Here is a 20,205-nt window from a genome sequence, read left to right on the forward strand (position 1 = left end):
CTTGCACTTTGAACCTTCCTTTCCTGTGTTCCAAAGCCGTGACCAGTTGGAAAGTGATTAGTTGTTCCTTTTTTAGGAGGGTGGTTCTTAATCAGATCGTAACATTTCAGACTTACAGCTGATCCCCATGTGATGTTCCAAAACTGTGCTCAAGTTCATGAGCTGTTTTAGTTAAAGGTACACTAAAAAGATAGCTCTTTGGTTATTTTAAGGTACACTAAAGGGGTAGCTCTAGTTGTTTTAAGGTACACTAATGGGGTAGCTATCTCAGTACAAAAGTGTGCAACTGCGGATTCACTTCATAATCTTGAAATACTGAAATCTCAAATTTGTTTTTTGAGACCATGAAATTGAATCCACACAACACCAAAACACCAAAACCGCGAAATTCAAAACACCGCACACACCAGACCACACATGTACCACAACACCCACATCGCAATATAAACAAACAAAACAACACACATCCACAAACCTACAACACAAATAAGCAGGGGGGCAAGCCTCCTGCACCCCTCTACTTATATATACTAACTCCGAGATCGCACAAACAGTAAACAAAAGCAAACACACACACACATTCTATAGTCCTTCACATACACATCACACATATCAGCACACTCACATACACTCAAACTCCCACCCAAAACCCTTACAAAGCACTCACTTACCTGACATAACACCTAAATCCACACACACCGCACACCATCCATATATAATCCCGGACATTACGTAGCATAAAGCCATAACCGTGAATTTGAGATATTCGAATTTGCGATTATGTACTTTTGCTATTTTCAAACTTCAGCTTTATTGTCTCAAGATACTGAAATTCGACATTTCAGTATTTTGAGATTATGAAGTGTTTCTGCTGCTGAACTTTTAGCATGACATTTGTAACTTAATGTTGAAGATTTTGATTGTCGACAACATGTAAGATGATAACTGGTAAATTACCAATTAAATTACTATTGTACAGTTGTGAAAGGGAACCCCACAGGGTTTAGGGCACATGATATGGATTCACTGCTTGTTTCCTGGGGGGGCACAAATTGAGAAGATCGGCACAGTTTCTGCTAGATGCCCGTCTGTACCATTGTTCCCTTTGCTAACATTAATGCTACACTGTGCTGACTACTAATTTAGATGCTCTTCGTTCTCCAGTGTTTAACAAATAAGGATGTGTAACAGATTAGCACAGACGATTAAGGGAACATTTATTTCCAGAACATTGAGTCTGAAAGTGCCATCCTTGGAGATTAGGTTATGTAATGACATTGCATTACATTGTATTGGCAAAACATTGAGCATTGAAGCTACTAAATAGGGACAGACATCTGAGTTTCAGAATTCAAACCATTTAGAAAATGCATACTAATGCAAAACTTGTCATTCTAGCAATTTTCTAAGTTTGAGCGCAATAGTTTAAATTTGTCTCTGTTTTTGTTTTTTTTTTTTTTTTGCTCTTTATCCCACCCCCACCCCCTTATTTTTAGCTTTGTCCAGATTTCTTGCACTTAAAGGTTGAGACTTGAGAGCTGCACTTATAGATCTTGGGGGGGGGGGGGTGGAGATGGTGAAGGCTAACTGCTTAGCACTGGTAAGGTGCCTGATTCCGTTAGTCATCCTGTCTTGGGTCAGTTCTTTTATAGGGAGTTTCCGATAAAGAAAAAACAGAAACTTAAAAAAAAAATTCTTTTCCTGTTTCTTAAACTGTGGATAGGGAAGATTTGCTGGGATTTTTATGTGCTTTTAAGGTGTTAAATCCTATTTCATCCCTACATTCTGATAGAAAAGAAGATTTCCCTCACCTTTGGACAATGATTTCAAGTCATATGAGCAGGGGGGAGAAGGGGGAGTGTGATTCTTCAGTTAATTCTCCTCAAGCTGAAGAGTCTGAAAGGAAAGTTTTTCTTTAGATTTCCATCCAAAGTAAATATCTTTTTCTGATACTATTAATAGAGTAAGGTCAGGATTTCATCCTGTGACACTGAAGTAAATATCTCCCATCAGAGATGCTATACTTTGTTACTGCTGGATTTTCCACAACCTGCAGCTGTTCCTCCTGTGTTGTCTGTGTTGGAGGATGTTTTCTTAACAGGGTGCATTGTGCCTGACAGTCGGCTGTCTGCTCCCAAAAAGTATCATTGGTTATTTAAATTATCTCAGGCACACAGATTCCTGTTCTCTAGCCACAAATTTGATCCGGCAGTGATATCTTTATCTAAGTCTTCTACTGCTAAACATATTGTGAATGCTAATCTCATTTTCTGTGACAGGGATGGAAAACTTTTGACAGATGGGAAACTTTTGATAGATTGGGGAGGAGATGTTTTTTTGCTGCCTTAACCTTTACGATTTTGACCTGCTAGGCTCGCATGTTAAAACATTTACTGGCTTCTTTTAAGAGCGTGAGTAAGTTGGCTGTTAACCTTCCTTTTTCGGAGGTTAAATGTAATTAAATTTCTTAATCGTCTCTGCTTGTTCGGTAAACAAACACACTCTAGAGTATTGTTATGACTCTGCTGGTGCTGTATACAGAGCTGCTGCTACTGGTTCAGTTATGAGAAGATATTTCCTCGGTTACATTCTTACATATATTTTTAATTTTTCTCTGGATAGAGATGTGTTATTTTAGCCCTCTGCTGCTGAGTTCCTTAAAATATTGATGGGAGAGAGAAACCTGATTCATGGAGTTACTTAGATTTTTCAACCAAGTTCATTAAAGTAAAATTCTTTCCTTTTCAGGATCCTTTTCCAGGAAACGGAGTAAGCAGTCTCGGCAAAGGTCAAACAAAAAAACTTTCAAAAACGAATGACAAGGTGGCTCAAAGAAAAAGTTTTAAATGACTATTTGCCTCTTCTGTCTTCTGCCCTTCCCACCCTGGCATTCCTTCAAATTTCTCCAACAGTCCTGGCCTCTGTCTTCCACAATGACATCAGATTATCTCAGACAGGTGGGTTCTGAGTCTTCTCCAGCAAGGGTACAGATGGTAGTGGGAATCCCTTCCCCATTTTCAGGGGATTCTTTCTCATTCTGTTAACCAGCGATCCTGGTTTTCTCCAGTTTTTCCAGTTGTCAGAATTCTCTGACATGGGTCATGAAACTCCTGTTCTAGCTGGGGCTTCAGATAAATTTGAAGAAATCATCTCTCATCCCTTCCCACTCACTAGTTTTTCTGGGATGTGTTTTAGGTTTGTGCCTGTGAAAAGTTTCTATTCCACTAGACAAAGCAGAATAGTGCAAGGAAGTATTTCTGAACTTCTGCAGCCAGTCTTCGGCTTCTGCAAGGAAATTTCTCTGGATTTTGGGTTTTATGACCTTTGATTCACATGAATGTCTTAGCCAGACTTTGGGTTTTATGACCTTTGATTCACATGAATGTCTTAGCCAGACTTCACATGAGAAGAATTCAGTGGTACCTCATTATTAGTCTGGACTCAACATCATCACTCCTTTGTTTTTCAGATTCCAGTTCTGAGGTTTGTCAGAAGGGAGTTACATATGGTGGGTGGAGCAGATTCTTTCAGTCCAGGTCTCACCTTCTCCCTTCGGTCTCCCTCCCAGTCTGTTACAACTGATGCTTTTGATTTTGCTTTGGGAGCAGTTTCAAAAGGGCAAGTGTGCAAGGTCCATTGAATTCCAAGGACAGACAGAAAAGTACATCAGTGTCAGAGATGTTGGCAGTTATCAATGCTTTAAAAGCCTTAAATCATCATCTTGTCCCCAGGACATCTACAAGTTATCACAGGTAACGCCACAGTTATGTGGTGTATAAACTGACAAAGGGGTTACCAGATCTTATCCCCTTTGCAGACTTGCTGTGTTGCCTGAGCAGTAGGGTTACCAGGCCTTATCTCTTTTGCAGATTTGCTGTGTTTGCCTGAGCGGTAGAGTTACCAGATCTTATCCCCTTTGCAGACTTGCTGTGTTTGCCGGAATGGTAGGGTTACCAGGCCTTATCCCTTTTGCAGACGTGCTGTGTTTGCCTGAGTGGTAGGGTTACCAGATCTTACTCTTATTTCTTTATCAAGGCTCATCTTTTGGCCACATCTGCTTGTCTGCACGTAGATCCCATTCAAAACAAGCAGTTGTTGAAGGGGGGTTTACATATCCATTCACTTAGAAAATGTATTATTTCTCCTTGGGATCTTAATGTTGTGCTTGAGAAAGTGACACTTCTTCCATTTGAATCAGCTCGTCAGGCTAAGTTGAAGTTCTTAACATGGAAAAATTTGCTACTCATTGTCTGACTTCTGCAAAAAGAATAACCAAGTTGCAACCTCTAATGGTGAGTCAACCCTATCTTATTTTCCATAAGGACAGGGTTTATTTGAAAACTAATCCCTCTTTTATGCCAAAAGTGGTTTGAGTTTACTTTAAGCCAGATTATTAATCTTCCTGTAGTTTCCACAAAATATAAGAACTAAGGAGAGAGAATTATTTCCTACTCTGGATTTCCAGAGGCAGCCTAGATACTACTTGGATGGAACTAAATCCTTCAGGAAAGCTGATCAGCTCTCTGTCTCCTATGAAGGTAAGAAAAACGACAGCCAGTGTCAAAATGGACAATTTTAAGATGTTTCTCTCTTGATGTTTGTTTTTGCTATACTCAGCACCACAGGCCATTTCTAGGCAGGGTTTGGGTGCATTCTACCAGGGCTTTGGCTTCTTCTGTGACTTTTTTGGAAGGGAAGAGATGAACTGTAGCAGTATTGCAGTGGCAACAACGTAGTTCTGTTTACATACTGTTACAAAGCATTACAAACAGGATCCCTTTTCCAAGTCTAGAACAAACCGGCTTCCTTTTCCAAGTCTAGAACAGTCTTTTAAGGACCATTTTCCAGAGATTGCTGATTGCTTTCTTTCTTTCCTCTTCCCTTTCTGTTTATAAACTGTGGTAATCTACGCATATAGCTTAGGCGACTGCAACAGTGATCTGAATGCGGAATATAGTACAGCTGTGTAAGTAAACTTACCATAACAGTAGATGTTTTAATAGATTACTGTTACAGTTGCTGTCTCCACCCTTCAGGCCTCTAACTTGTTTTTTTTTTTTTTTTTGTATATAGTGCTGTAAATATATGTAGATACAAATAGATGTGTGTTTATGTATATCTGTGTGTGTATGGATGAATAAATGTGTGTGTGTGTGTGTGTGTGTGTGTGTGTGTGTGTGGCAGTTTGTGTGTGTGTGGAAGGTGCTCTAAAGCTTTAAAAGCTGGCTGTGGGCATATCCTATCCAGTGATATAATCCATACAGCTTGGGTTACTGCAACAGTGGTCTATTAGAATATCAGCTGTCATGGTAAGTTTGCTTACACAGCTGTACTTTATACCTATACAAAAACTAGTGCAATTGCTAATTACAGAGGAGTAAATGAGGACGGTAGGTTTTACAAATGACAACAGATATGAATGTGCCACAACGTATGCAGGTAGAGTTCCTTTTAAGGTAGCATTTATCATTGTACTAAGCAAATCCAGTGTATAACACATTTGACTGAATTCACACTTTTCGAACTGCAGTAGTATACAACTGAAGGAGCAGATGGCAATCGTTTGTGGATTTATGGGAGGTATAGCTGAAGAGTGCACCTTATAGACATCATACTGGAGATCTTCAAAACAGTATGTCAACAGTGCATGTAGCTGACTTTTAACAGAAAGCATTTTTTTGCCTGGAGTGGTATCATCCTACTTCCACCACATCCCTGCATCACTGAAAAGTCTACAGTTGTATAACCTTGAGTAGTGGGCAGAGACTTCCTTACTTCTATAGTTCTGTGGTCTCTGTCAGTCAAATGCAGAGCCCTTGAACAGACATGGGAACCGAGTGTAAAAATCTACTTTTGCCATTTCTGACAAATGTGGTACAATCTTTGCCATGTGTCTTATTATTTATTCATTATTTAACATGTTTAACAACACTCCTGTATGTTGGGTTTTGCCCCTGACTCGTAAATAAAAAAAACTTCAAGACGGCACAGAATTGGGAAAAGAGTCACACGTATTCCATTTTTCCAAATGGTTTGCCATCTTGGTGGCCAAATGGCACAGGAGTCTGCTGTTTCTTAGTACTTGGCTCTTCGGAGCAGTTCTGGGATGAGGTGCCTTCTTTGAGCAAGTGCCATGGCCTTGCTCTCTCTTTGTAGGTTTTTACTTGGTTGTCCGGTTTCCTCCATCATCCCAAAGGTGAGCTGTTGGTGAAATGGCATTTCTCCAAATTGCATGTAGGTGAGCCTCCAGAGACGTTGTGTGTGCTTATATGCATGTGCGTGTGTGCGTGTGTGCGTGTGTGTGTATTGCAAGGCGTTGTCATTGCATTTTGGAAGACCTTCTCTGCCTTTTGTGTTTTTGAATGCCAGAATAGCCCTTGTATTTGCAGAGACCCTGGACTGAGCAGACAGTGAATACATGAGCTTGTTAATGATTTTTGTTCTGTACGAGTGCAGGGTTGTGGGTGACCTCACCCTCCCCCAATAAGGCACAAATACTGTGTTACACTTATGCTGTAGTCTGTTATACTTCATATTAACATTGTTTTGTGTGGTAGATATTCATTATTTCAGTCAGTAGTTATTGTTAACATTAGTTCCAGTTGGGAACTCTGTGAAGTGTGATTTCAGTCAAATGTTACTTTGTTTGGTTTTCAGTAAGTTCTGACTCTTATGGATTAAAAGCAACCTCCTACAGGGTTTGCTATAAGGTGGGGGGGTCCTTCAAGGTTGCCGACAAGAAGGGAATTTATTTCACAAAGCATAACAGGATTGAGTATTTGGAATGGAATGCTACACTGTGTCAAGACAATTAATACTTCATCTATATAAATGCTTGATTACCTGAGTAAAATATTAAAATTATTGAGAAGTGTAGTGGAAATCTTTATATGCTTTACCCTTTGTTCTTTGAGTTATTTTTGCTTTGCATTGTGTTGTATGTAGTAATGTTCTGCGGAATGTGGTTTTATGGCATACTGCTGCCTTGAAACATTTATACTAGAGATTATTTTAATGTTTTTTGCAGTATTATTCGTATGGGGCAGTAGTGCTGTCAGCTGTGCAGTTTGCTTCGAGCTGATTTTGTTAGATTGTTTCAGGAGGCAGCGGCAGGCTGAGTAGTTATGTGCTGTAAAAAATTGGCAGTATTACTTCTGCTTTGTGTACTCCTTCAGTCAAAAAATTTGCTTTCTCTCCTGAATTGTCTATATGTCCTCATTATGAAGGAAAGCAGAACTACTTATTATGGTATGCTGATTAAATTTTCACTGTTATCTTGTTTTAACTGTAATAATGCTCAAAGAGAAAGAAACGCATTTATTTATTTTATTTATTACATTTGTTTACTGGGTAGTATCCTACTGGGCCAGTGGCCTGTTTTCAGTGGAGACCCGGGGAGAAAAGCTCCTGAGTATTACAGAAAATATTATTTATATATGTATATATATATATATATATATATATATATATATATATATATATATATATATATTATAAAGCCACGGTAGTGTTGTCGCCTCAGAAGAGGCTCTCCTGTTTGATTGTCGGCTGGAGCGCCTTCTGTGTGGAGTCGGCATGTCCTCCCCGCGGTTGAGTGGCATTCGAAAGACATGTGTGAATGGGCGTGCCTTCATTGAAGGTTGGGCATCGGGCTGGCACCTCGGCACTGTAAAAATCTACTGCCAGTCATTAGCGGACTGGAGTTCCGCTGTGGCGACCCCTAACTGGGAAAAGCCGAAAGAAGAACAACGTGTGTGTGTGTATGTATGTATGTATGTATATATATATATATACATATATATATATATATATACATACATATATATATATATATATATATGTATGTATATATATATATATATATATGTGTATGTATATATATATATATATATATACATATAATATATGTGTGTGCGTGTATATGTATGTATATATATATATATATATATATATATATATATATATATATATATATATATAATATAAAATTTTTATAGTAAAGTCACTAGATCACTACAAGAAATAGTACAATAACAGCAATTGCACAATACAAGTAGTCACGAAACAGCAACAAAAGTAGAGGCCACCACGATGAAAAACAGGATAAAATCTGGATTTATTTCGACAAAAACAAGCGCTTTCACGTACATCCAAGTACGCTTCCTCAGGTTTATAAAATCACTTCACTCTAGCAGTTATTTATACTCAGTCAAGTTAATTGATACATCAATCAATCAATTAACTGGTCAGCTAGGTAAGTCATTTTAAAGTGAAGCAAATTTTGCAGATTCAAAAACATAAAATTAAATTAGTCACAATCACAACTTTAGAACATATAATAAAATAAAATAAAAAACTATTCAGATTATATACTCAACAAACTCCTAATAAGACAGTAACAGCCCTGTTAAATATAAATACAGAAACTGATGTTACTTTATATACTGAGTTAATGTTAAATATGCTTAATGATGCAACTGTTTACAAGTCTATAGATTATAATCAACTGGTGAATACCATAAGAAAGGTTCATGACACTTTGTACGACCTTCTTATGTGCAGACAAATATCTAAGGAACTTTATGAATATTTTTTATTAGAATTTCCATTGATTCCCCTTATTAAGGGCCTTCCAAAAGTGCACAAGGGTGTTTTTCCCCCTCCATTACGCCCCATAGTAGCAGGTGAAAAATGGGTAACTGAAAATATTTCTCGTTTCTTAGAATCAAGACTAGGACCATTGGCCAGAAGTTTACCCACCATTTTGAAAGGTACTTACCAACTGCTAAATGACTTGCAAGTTTTAATTGAAGGAAATAGAACAATTCTTCCATCATCTATTGTATTTGTATCCCTTGATGTTAAGAATTTATTTACAACAATCCCCAATGAATATGGGATTGAGGCCATCAGGGAATTACTACACAAAAATGGAACTCTTGACAATGATTCTCAGATACTTATCTGTGCGTTATTATTTATTTATTTTTTATTTTTATTTTATTTTATTTTTATTTTACATTTGTTAACCGGGCTAGTCTAGCTGGATATATGTCCATTTTCAGTAGAGGCCCAGGGAGAAAAGCTCCACAGATACTAAATTACAAGGAGACAAATTATAAAATAAATTCAGTACAAAAAGAATATACGTTTAGTAACACAAAAAAACAAAATTCCTATTGAACAATAACATCTTTTTGTTTCAAGATACCTTATACGCACAGACATGGGGGGTAGCCATGGGCACCCCCTGTGCAAATTGATATGCGAATCTAGTTATGTACCAGTGGGAATGTAGATTCCTATTTAATAGTGCGTTCTTCCAGCATATGTTACTGTATAGATGTTTTGTAGATGACATACTAATTTTATGGAATGGGGGCCATGATTTGTTAGGACACCTGATCCCATATTTAGAGTCTACAACTATTTTTTTGAGATTTACTATTGAGACATCCCCATATAAGATAGATTTTTTGGACGTTACCATCTTCAAGGATAAAGATGGTTTGATTTCCACTACCTTATACAGAAAACCCTGCTGGAGAAATCCAGTACTACACTTCAATAGTGTGCATCCACGTCCTATATTTCCAAAGATTGTTAAGAGCCAGTTCTCAAGAATTTCAAATTTGTGTAGCAATGTTACAGATAGAAATATACAATTAAATGTAATGGACAAGTTATTTGGTGACAGGGGTTACCCTACACCACTGATAGATGAAGTGAAATATTCTTTATTGACTCCGAAAATTTCTAATTTAAATCATCTAAATGATTTTCGGATTGTAACAATGGAACATGAAAGAGCTAAGTTTACATTTAAAGTTCATTCTAATGATACTGAGGTGGTGTTTACAACCAGATACACTAATGATATTAGATATATAACTAATATCATTAGGAAGAACTGGAATTTATTACTTCTGGACCCACAGATTGCTGAAGTAGTAGGGCATATTATGTAGGTTTAACATCTAGAAGACTGAAAGATCGTATATGTAATCATAGTTATGACATAAGGAAAATGAACATATGTACCCAGATCATGCTTTTAAATTTAGGGTTTTGCAGATAGCAAACCATAATAAACGAGGGGGCAATGATTTGAGTTATCTAGAAATGCTAGAATTGAACTGGATTTTAAGACTGAGAGCCCATACTGAACCAGGGCTCAATCAGTCTGTTAGCATAAAACCTTTGTTGACCAAACATAGGTAATATTAAATATTAAATATTTGATATTTTAGTTATGTAACAAGTAGGCTTTGGACCTATGTGATATATATATTATTATTTACAATCTATAGATGTGGACACAATTTTAGTCTCTTAGCTTTTTTTAGCCTCAGCTTTATATGATTTTACATGCTTACGTTTCTGTATTTATATTTAACAGGGCTGTTATTGTCTTAGCCTAGTATGAACCTATGAACCTATCTGACCTAGGGCACTTATAAGCCTAGCCAGAGTGTGTTTGGCTTTCGCCACCCATTTTAAATTAATTTTGCTATGCCTTTTTTCGAGGTTAGTATACTGTGCCTCTGTCTAACAGTGACACAGAAGTGATACCCGGGATAAACCTACGATCTTCCATCCACTCATCAAGATTCCTCTTGAAGAGAGTCTGCCTAACCTGGACTTGGAATTTATTCCAGAGTGAAGGGAGCCTCTGGGTTATGAATCTGTCCCTCCAGCATGTCCTGTTTATTTCAGTGCTGAGGTTAAAGTCTCTCGAGCGCGTAGCTCGATGGGATTTGGATTTTCTGAGGTGCAGCCTGTCTATTAATTCCGGGTTGGACATGGCTTTATATGTCAGGCACAGATCGCCTCTGAGCAGGCGGTATGCCACTGAGTAGAGCTGGAGTTTCTTTAACCGGGCAGCATATGGCATCTGTTTGAGCCCTATGATCCTCTTGGTGAGGTACTTTTGGGGTCTTTCCAGTTGCTGCAGGTGTCTTGTAAGGTACATCCCAAAAGGAGCATTGTACTCCATTATGGGCCTGATGAGGGATGAGTAAAGAGGCACGATGACCTCCCCTGATCTAGATGTGAATCCCTTCATGATTAGGTGGGCTATATAAAATGTTTTTCTAACCACTTTGGCCACATGGTTGTTAATTGAGAGATTGCTATCAACTTGGGTCCCCAGGTCCCTAATTACTTCTTCTGTACTTAATGGATTACCACCTATGTGGTAATTTGTGGGCACTTTGTTTTTGCCAAAGGGGATGACTATACACTTTTTGGCGTTTAGCTTGAGGCCATGGCTCTGGCACCAGTTGTCTGTTTCTATGAGGCCCTTTTGGAGGATGCTTGTGTCGGCTGGAGAGTCGATTATGGCACCCAGTTTGCAGTCACCTGCGAACTTGGTCAGCCACAGTCCTTCCGTGTTGGCCTGTACCTCCGAGAAATATATACCGAACAAGAGAGGTCCCAGGACTGAGCCTTAGGGGACGACACTTGTAACTGGTTTGGAGTCTGACATGGCTCCAGCAATTCTAACCATGTGGGTTCTGTCCTTGAGCCAGTTTCCAACCCATCTAGTGACACAGGGGGTTATATTTAAGCTGGTGAGCTTATCTATAATGCCAGAGTATTGTATCAAAGGCTTTTGCGAGGTCCAGGTAGGCTGTGTGGACCACCTTTCCCTCGTCAATGGCCTTGGTGACTGTTTCAAAGAAATCAACAAGGTTTAAGAGGCAGGATCTGCCCTTAACAAAGCCGAACTGGGTAGGATCCAGTGTCTGTAGGTCCCCAATATCTTTATTTATGAGGTCCATGATGATCCTTTCTATAGCTTTGCAGACCAAGCTAGTCAGGCTTATGGGGAGATAGTTTCCAGGATCCTTTGAGGCACCACCTTTGTGGAGAGGGACCACTGTTGCTGTACGCCACTCTTTGGGTACATATCCTGTAGTAAGGCTGAGATTGAACAGTAGTTTTATGTTTGGGTTTAGCTCTTCTTGGAGTTCATGTAGGATGCAGCCCGGGACACAGTCTGGTCCCATTGATGCTGTGTTTTTTGCTTTGGAGAGGGCGGCTCTTACCTGAGCATCTGAGATGTCAGGGGGGCAGCACTCTGCTGGGATAAATATTTGCCCTTTTGGTGGGGAGTGGGGGGAGAAGTTTGCGCTGAACCTGTTGGCTAGGATGTTGGCAATGTCTGTGGGTTCGGTGTATTTTTTGTCATTTTGGACTGTAGCAGGCTATAAACTGGAAGGCAATTTTACCCACTGTTAGTTGCACATGGATAGTCTCTGATGCTTCGTGCTGTGCCACCAACCTGGAGGTGTGGGTATCTTTGACGAATATTGATATTCCCCTTCCTTTTGTAGTACGGTCCAAGTTTTGGGGCCGAAAAGCATGGTATGAGGTATAACCTGGTAGTGCTGGGGTGCTCTCTGGAGCCTTGAACCAGGTTTCTGTTACTGCACAGATATCGATGTTCTCCATGCTAAGGAGAGTTTCGAGTGTGTGCATCTTGAGGTTTAGACCTTTGGCATTGAGTAGCATTATTCTTAGTTTCTTATCCCTTGTGATACCTATGGAGGTGGGTTTGTCTTTTGAGCCTTGCCTAAAAAAGGCTCTATGGTGGTAGCAAGAACCTTTGCCAATATCCAAAAGCCTAGGGGTGACAGGTGCAAGCCGTCCCTAGTGAAGCATCGTGGCTTGTCGAGCATGTCATCACAGGCTGACAGGCATTGGATCAACTTTGAATCACACCAATACTTAAGCCAATTGTTGAAATTGATCATCTTGTCTTCATATTGTGGCATCATTCTTGGTGAGGGTAAGATGCTACTCAAGGTCAGAGTCATACTGGCCTGGGCTACATGTTCAGAGAGCTCCTCTATGTCTCTCTTCATGTAGTCCAGGGAGGTAAGTCTCAGGTCATTCACACCAGCATGGACAATGACGGAGTCATATTTGTACTTGCCTTGAAGTGACCTGAGTGCTTGTGTTATGTGGCGGATCTTAGCGCCCGACAGGCAGCTCACCGTGACCTTCTCCTTGTTCAGCCTGGTGAGCGGGACGTCAGTGTGCCTGACGATAGAGTCACCTATTACAAGTGTATCAGGTGTGTTGTTTAGCCTTAAGGGCTGTGACTGTTCGGCACACTGGCTTTGTGAGCTATGTGTTGCACAAGTTTTGTTTTGGGGTAGCAGTTGCTTGGGTGTCTGCTTTGGAGGTCTCTGCTGCTTAGGCAGATTTTTATTTAGAGCCTCCGAGTATGTTTTTGTGTGTTTATGTGTTTGGTTTGCTGTTGTGGTAGGTCTATGTGAGATTGGAATTGTAGTGAGTATGGTTTCCTTCTCCTCCTGACTGGTTTTGCCAGTACTGAGTTGAGAGAGCTTAGCCTCCAGTATGGCTATATGTTTGCATCTCTCACATGTGTTGGAATTTGTTGGGAGGAGGAGAGGGTTGTCTGTGTACATGAGGCAGTTGTAACATTGCCTCAAGATTCCGAGATCCACCAGCTGGACCAGAGAGGAGATTGACAACTGACCTTTGGACATGCTAGAATAGTATTGGGAATTCCTTTATAATTGAAAAAAAGGGCCGATGGGGAACGAGGTACTCGAGGGGAGTTTGTGAGGGTGTAGTGCTTTTAATATTTTAGTGCTGACTTGTATAATTGCTTTAGTGAGCAAGTGCCAGGTAACTTAAATGCACTGTGTTTCAGGTAACTTAAATGCAAAAACGACAAACAGTAACTTTCTTTCAAGTGAAACATGGAAATAAGTACAGTAAGCAATGCAGATATCACTAGGGATCCACAGAAGCGCTGAAAAGCCACTTTTTAGGTGGAATTAGCGTTTCAGGGAAATAACAAGCAAACAAACAAGCAGCATACAAATAAAGCTAGATTCAGCAGGCCTGGATCTAGTCTATGCTACAGCAAACAAGGTGTACCAATTTCAGTAAGAAACAGTTCAAATATGCAGGCACTATAAGCCTTTAACCAGAAATTCCCAGCTCAGAAGGGCAGAGTCCAGCCTCTCCTCCCACAAGAGTGCAGACCACGAACCTTCTTAATGTAAAATAACTGGCCTGAAGCCCAAGTGCTTAAACCAGAACTAATACACTTTTAGAATAACAGACACTGAGCCCTCAATCAGCAGTTCACAACTTAGAAGGATGTAAGCTATCTGTCCTGCCACCACAGTGCAGGCCACAAACCTTCCTAATGTAAAACAACTGGTCTGAAGCCCAAGTGCTTAATCCAAAAGAATGATAGCTACACTTTAATCAAGTTACTACCAAGCAGTAATAAATACAACTGAATACTTTAAAGAATGCCTGGATTAGTGCTCAAGTTATACAAACAAAGCTAGATTCAGCAGGCCTGGATCTAGTCTATGCTACAGCAAACAAGGTGTACCAATTTCAGTAAGAAGCAGTTCAGATATGCAGGCACTATAAGCCTTTGCCCTTCTGAGCTGGGAATTTCTGGTTAGAGTCCAGCCCCTCCTCCCACAAGAGTGCAGACCACGAACCCTTTTAATGTAAAATAACTGGCCTGAAGCCCAAGTGCTTAAACCAGAATTAATACACTTCTGAATAACAGACACTGAGCCCTCAATCAGCAGTTCCAAACTTAGAAGGATGTAAGCTACCTGTCCTGCCACGACAGTGCAGGCCACAAACCTTCCTAATGTAAAACAACTGGTCTGAAGCCCAAGTGCTTAAACTAAAAGGCTTTGAATGAGTTACACCAAGCAGTAATAAATACAATTGAGTACTGATAAGATGACGCAAAAGCAAAATAAAGTAGGAAGAAACACAAGTACAGTAAAAGCAGATTTTTTTTTTTTTTTTTTGAGTGAGCAAATGAGATGGGACCAGGAGTTACAGGACAGAAACAAGTGCAAATGCAGGCCTTCAAATCAGAAAGTTGAGAGAGATGGAAGACCACCCAAACGGCCAATAACTACAAATTCTGGGCCAGAACCACTCCTTATGTGGTAGACCGGTTACCTAGTGCTTACCACTCCCACTGATAAGCTAGAAGGCTTCCCTCCAACACAGAAAGGCAAGTCCTGGATACAGCAAATCTGTATCTAGAACACTAATTACAGGAAAGGTAGGAAACAGGCTTACAATTTTTTTTTTCAGAAAAGTAGCAAAAACAGTAGTAAAAACAATTCACATGCAGTGCAAGTTGGCATACTTTGGTATGTAGCAATATTAGTCCACACACAGTTTGAAAAAAATGTAATTAAATTAAAAAGGACTAAAAGCAAGTGCAGAAAGGGTTTATTAGGTAGAATATGGTAAAGAGATGGGACTGGGGGAATGTCCTAGATAAAATCTACAGTGGGGCGGGCACTGCAAAAGCCACCAAATTTAAACTACTACCACAACAGAGGGGGGGGGGTTCAACAGAGATGTGAGGAATCCGAGTGCAAATTATAAAACCCAAAAAATATATACTGATCTCTGTATATTTGCAGAACGCTAAGACAACAGATATTTAAGCAACAATTTAGCTCTACAATACAGAATAATGCAGAACAATATACTCAGCTCTATATATCTGCAGAAAGTCTTGTAAGGCTGTTCCACTTTAAATGCAGACTGCTGCTATTAACAGTTCAAATTAAGGAACTTTGAGTTAACAACACACAAGCAATAGAAACCACAATGAGGGGGGTGGGGAAGAAAGTTTCAACAGAGATGTGAGGAATCAGAGTGCAAATTATAAAACCCAAAAATATATATACTGATCTCTGTATATTTGCAGAACACTAAGACAACAGATATTTAAGCAACAATTTAGCTCGATAATACAGAATAATGCAGAAAAATATACTCAGCTCTATATATCTGCAGAAAGTCTTGTAAGGCTGTTCCACTTTAAATGCAGACTGCTGCCATTAACAGGTCAAATTAAGGGAACCTTGAGTTAACAACACACAAGCAATAGAAACCACAATTTTGTTGAGTATATAATCTGAATAGTTTTTTATTTTATTATGTGTTCTAAAGTTGTGATTGTGACTTAATTTTATGTTTTTGAATCTGCAAAATTTGCTTCACTTTAAAATGACTTACCTAGCTGACCAGTTAATTGATTGATTAAATCTGATTGATGTATCAATTAACTTGTCTGAGTATAAATAACTGCTAGAGTGAAGTGATTTTATAAACCTGAGGAAGCGTACTTAGATGTACGTGAAAGCGCTTGTTTTTGTCGAAATAAATCCAGATTTTATCTTGTTTTTCATCGTGGTGGCCTCTACTTTTGTTGCTGTTTCGTGAATACTATTTGTTCTTTCTAGTGGAGGCCTTTGGATGGTAGTTTTCCTATTGTTTCTACAATACAAGTAGTGAAATAATTTCTATATAAGCACAATTAATAAACAGGAGTAATGCTGAGAACAGTAGTAACAAAGGGTTAATAGTTATAATGGAGAGTAGCAAGACCATAGCCAATAATTAGTCCGGTATTCCTTTAGGAGTGATTTGAACTGATTGTGGTTAGGGTTTTTTGTTATAGTCTCTGGAAGTGTGTTCCAGAGTTTGGCTATCTTGTGAGAATAGCGGGAGTCGCCATGACTGTTGTGGGAGTTGGAAACCTTGAGTAACAATTTTTTGGAAGATCTAAGAGTTCTAAGATTGTTACAAGGTTGGACTAAGTAGGGGATTTCAGGGCAGTTGCTGTGCTGATAGATAATTTTGTGGGTTAAGTTTACCTGATTTAAATAATAAAAGATTGGGAAGCTCTAGCCAGTCTAACTGTGAGAGAGCTGCGCAGTGGTGAGATCTGTATGGATGATTAGTGGCGTATTTAGCAATCTTGTTGTAGCATGCTTCAAGGTTACTGAGGTCAGATTTTCTAAGGTTAGTGAATATGAGTGAACCATACATGAAGGAGGATAGCAGGTGTGTGCGAGCAGTGGCAGATCTGGCATTGGGATATATATATATTGGGATGTATATGCTTTTTGCCTTGTTGATCTTTATATTGATAGACCCTTTGATACATATAGCTGTGTTTCATGTTGAACCAAACTGAATTGTTTCAAGGAATGTGCATATGATGCCTTTTGTGGTTTGGACTGCGAGTTCTATGTAGATATGTGCATTGATGGATGCTGTTTGGCTTCTAGATTGCTTGGCACTTCAGCAACATTCGGTCATAAGATGGAAGCACTTTGGATAGAGACTCTTTTCCAAAATTTATTTATTAATTTGTTTCTCTTTGTTTACCGGGAAAGTCCCACTGGGTAATGCCCGTTTGTAGCGAAGGCCCAGGAAGAAGCTCCATTTGCTTACATTACATTATACTAAGTTCCAGTCAAACAAATGGCAGTTATAATTTTATTTATATTTATACACAGAGAGTAGTTTAATTTCTAGTTACATTTGTACGCAAACAGTAGTTACATTTGTACATTATAAGATGTTACAAAGGTGGAAGTTACTAAAGAGGAAGCACATGTGCATCTTAGTGGATTGTACAGGCAGCAGTTATGTACTAAAACTGTTTTGTCATTTCATTAAGAGGTTGAGAATGTTATGTTTAAGGGGAGCATTTGGATAGTATTGTACAGTGAAAAGTTTTAACCCTGTGATGAGCATGTACAGGGCCAAGATAGGTTAAGATGTTGTTTAAGCAGTGGTTTGTTGGAGAGTTTTATTTGTGTAGGGATACTATTCCAGAGTTAGCAATGTACTGTGAGTAGAGTGCATCTTCTGCAACATTATTTGATTTATTTGTAAGTAATTAGAATTTGTTACACTGTAGGGTAGTAATAAGTTTTTTTGTGCATGGCTTTTTTTCTGGATGATGAATAAGTTTGTGTGCTGTAGTCAGTTGTGAATATATTAAGACAGTTGTGCAGTTCAAGCCAGTTTAATTCCTGTAACAATGACAATGGTGGGATCTGGGAGGGAGATCGGTGGCAAATTTATCTATTTTATTATAGCAGGAGGCAAGTTTCTTTGAGTATTGTGCAAGTTTGTCAGGATAGGTGCGGTGTATAAGAGAGTTGGCAGTAAGAAGTTGGTGGCTAGAGTTTTTCTTGCAGCATCTGTAAGGAATCCATTGATCCTATAAAGGGAGCCTAGTTTCTGGTGTGTAAATTTAATGGTATGCAGTATATGGTGGTCATATTTGACACTGTCATCTATTATAACACCTAGAAGTTTACTGTGAGTTAGTTTCAATGACAGTATTATTTGTTGATTTTATGGTAAAAGATTGCTTTTGATTTTGGAAACTTTTTAGGTGAAAAGTATTAACTTTGTTTTCTTCGGCTTGAGTAGGTTTGATTCTTTTGAGCCCAGTTTCTACAGAGGAGAAAAATTTGGGGGTAATGTCTTGGAGCTTATTTATTGTTGAGGCCAAACATATTAATGTTGAGTCCTCTGTATACTGAACTAAACTAGCATGGTGAGTGGAGGTGTGGAAGTTAATAACTTTATTAATGAGTATAGAACCCAGGACAGAGTCCTGAAGGACACCTCTAGTAACTTATTGAAAGGATGAGTAGGTTTGTTGCCATTTATTGGCTTGTTGCCTTCCATATAAGTAACTAAGGAACTACAACAAGGAGCCTTGGGAAAGTCCTGTTGAGGAGAGTTGAATGAGCAGTTGCTGGTGCAAGATGGTATCCAATGCTTTTGACACGTCCAAGAACATGGTGGACACAAGCAAACCATCGTTTCTAGGTCAGTTTATTATACTGGTAAAATGTAATGGAGCAATAATGGTGCTGTGCTGGGGCCTAAAGCCATATTGTGTTCCTGAGAGCAGGTTATTTGAGGTTAGGTATTGGATCAGCTGCATATGGATGCATTTCTGTAATATTTTGGAGATGGGGGGAGAGAATTGCTATTGGTCTGTAGTTATTAAACTCTGTACATGTGCCTTATTTGTGCAGTGGTATGATGTAGAATTCTTTCCACAGTGATGGGACGTGTCTTTCTGCTATGAACCTATTAATTAGTATGGACACAGGGAAGGCTATAACTTCTGTGGACATTTTTAGGTGGTCTGATGGTAGTTGGCCTGCAGCTACAGAAGCAGTTTTTAGTTTAAGGAGCAACTTCCTTACGTGCGAGGTAGGTACTGGACTAAAACTGAAGAGCTGTGGGTGGTTTTGATTGGACAGGGGTAGAGTGAGGGTGCCAGATGTGTTAGTGGCCATGACAGATAATACTAATTGTATAAAGTAGGAATTCAACAGTGTGGGGATAGGGTTTGTCGTATTGTCTGTTTTTGGAGACGGGACTAGTAGTCTTGCCAGGGTAAAGTAGTTTGTTTAGTGATGGCCAAAAACGTTTTGGGTTGTTTATAAATTTAAAAATTTGGCAATCTTGATGTTTCTAGATGGTGAATTTAATTTCTGCATCTGTAGATCCATTTGAGTTTGTGTCATGTGAATTCTTAACAAGTGCAACTAGGCCAAAACCAGTCTCCCAGCAAATTGCTTTTGAGTTGCTGAACAAATGTAGTAGACCTGAGCAAAGGACTTCTTATATAACTTTTAGAGGAGTAAATCGTGGTAGGGGATGCTAGATTCTTTCATAGATCACTCTGCAATTAGCATTTCAGAAGTTGCATTTCCATATATCGGTTGGAAAGGAAACTGTTTCATCTTTCTGAGTTCAAGGGAAGTATGTTAAAGCTGAATATTACACAAGAAAATGCTGCAGGAAAACATTGTTTCTTATATTGAGTGCTTTCTAGTTATAGCATTCTGTTCCTGTGGCTTTCTGCTACTTTTACTGTGTGATAAAAGAAAATGCGGATGCCATCATGATTATGATTTGAGTGGAACTTTTTTTATGGCTGCTTCAGTTTCTAGGGTCATACATAAGAAATAAGTTGTGTTAATATATTGTTTAGCCTATTGAAGTAGGGGTTTTGTTCTGGCTAGTCATTGGGGTTCATCTAGAAACCCTGAATTAAAGGCTAGCCAGGAGGGTTGAACAGAGCCGTCAGTGTACAAGTTTTCCATCCTGGAGAGATGGATGGAGTGGTGCTTGTTATCACTACTGCGGTGCTTACTTTAGTTGGAGATCTTTTACATCAACTTGTAAAGAACTTAGGAGAATATATATTGTTAGGAGACAATATTATATTGTTTGCATAAGCGGTATAAGAACCACATTTCTGCTCCTACACTGTCGGCAAAATATTTGGTTTATATAAAAACAACCCTAAGTTAAGTCTGGGCCATGAGTGATGTA

At 39.1% G+C, this 20,205-nt stretch overlaps 1 protein-coding gene across 2 annotated transcripts in view; it reads left to right on the forward strand.

The window, feature by feature from the left end:
* Positions 1-20,205, forward strand: part of HDHD5 (haloacid dehalogenase like hydrolase domain containing 5) — a 232,494-nt gene that overhangs the window by 39,155 nt on the left and 173,134 nt on the right. The window lies entirely within an intron of this gene.

This window comes from Protopterus annectens, chromosome 11.part0 (genome assembly GCF_019279795.1).
Source record: "Protopterus annectens isolate FY-2018-M chromosome 11.part0, PAN1.0, whole genome shotgun sequence".
NCBI classification, from domain to species: domain Eukaryota; kingdom Metazoa; phylum Chordata; order Ceratodontiformes; family Protopteridae; genus Protopterus; species Protopterus annectens.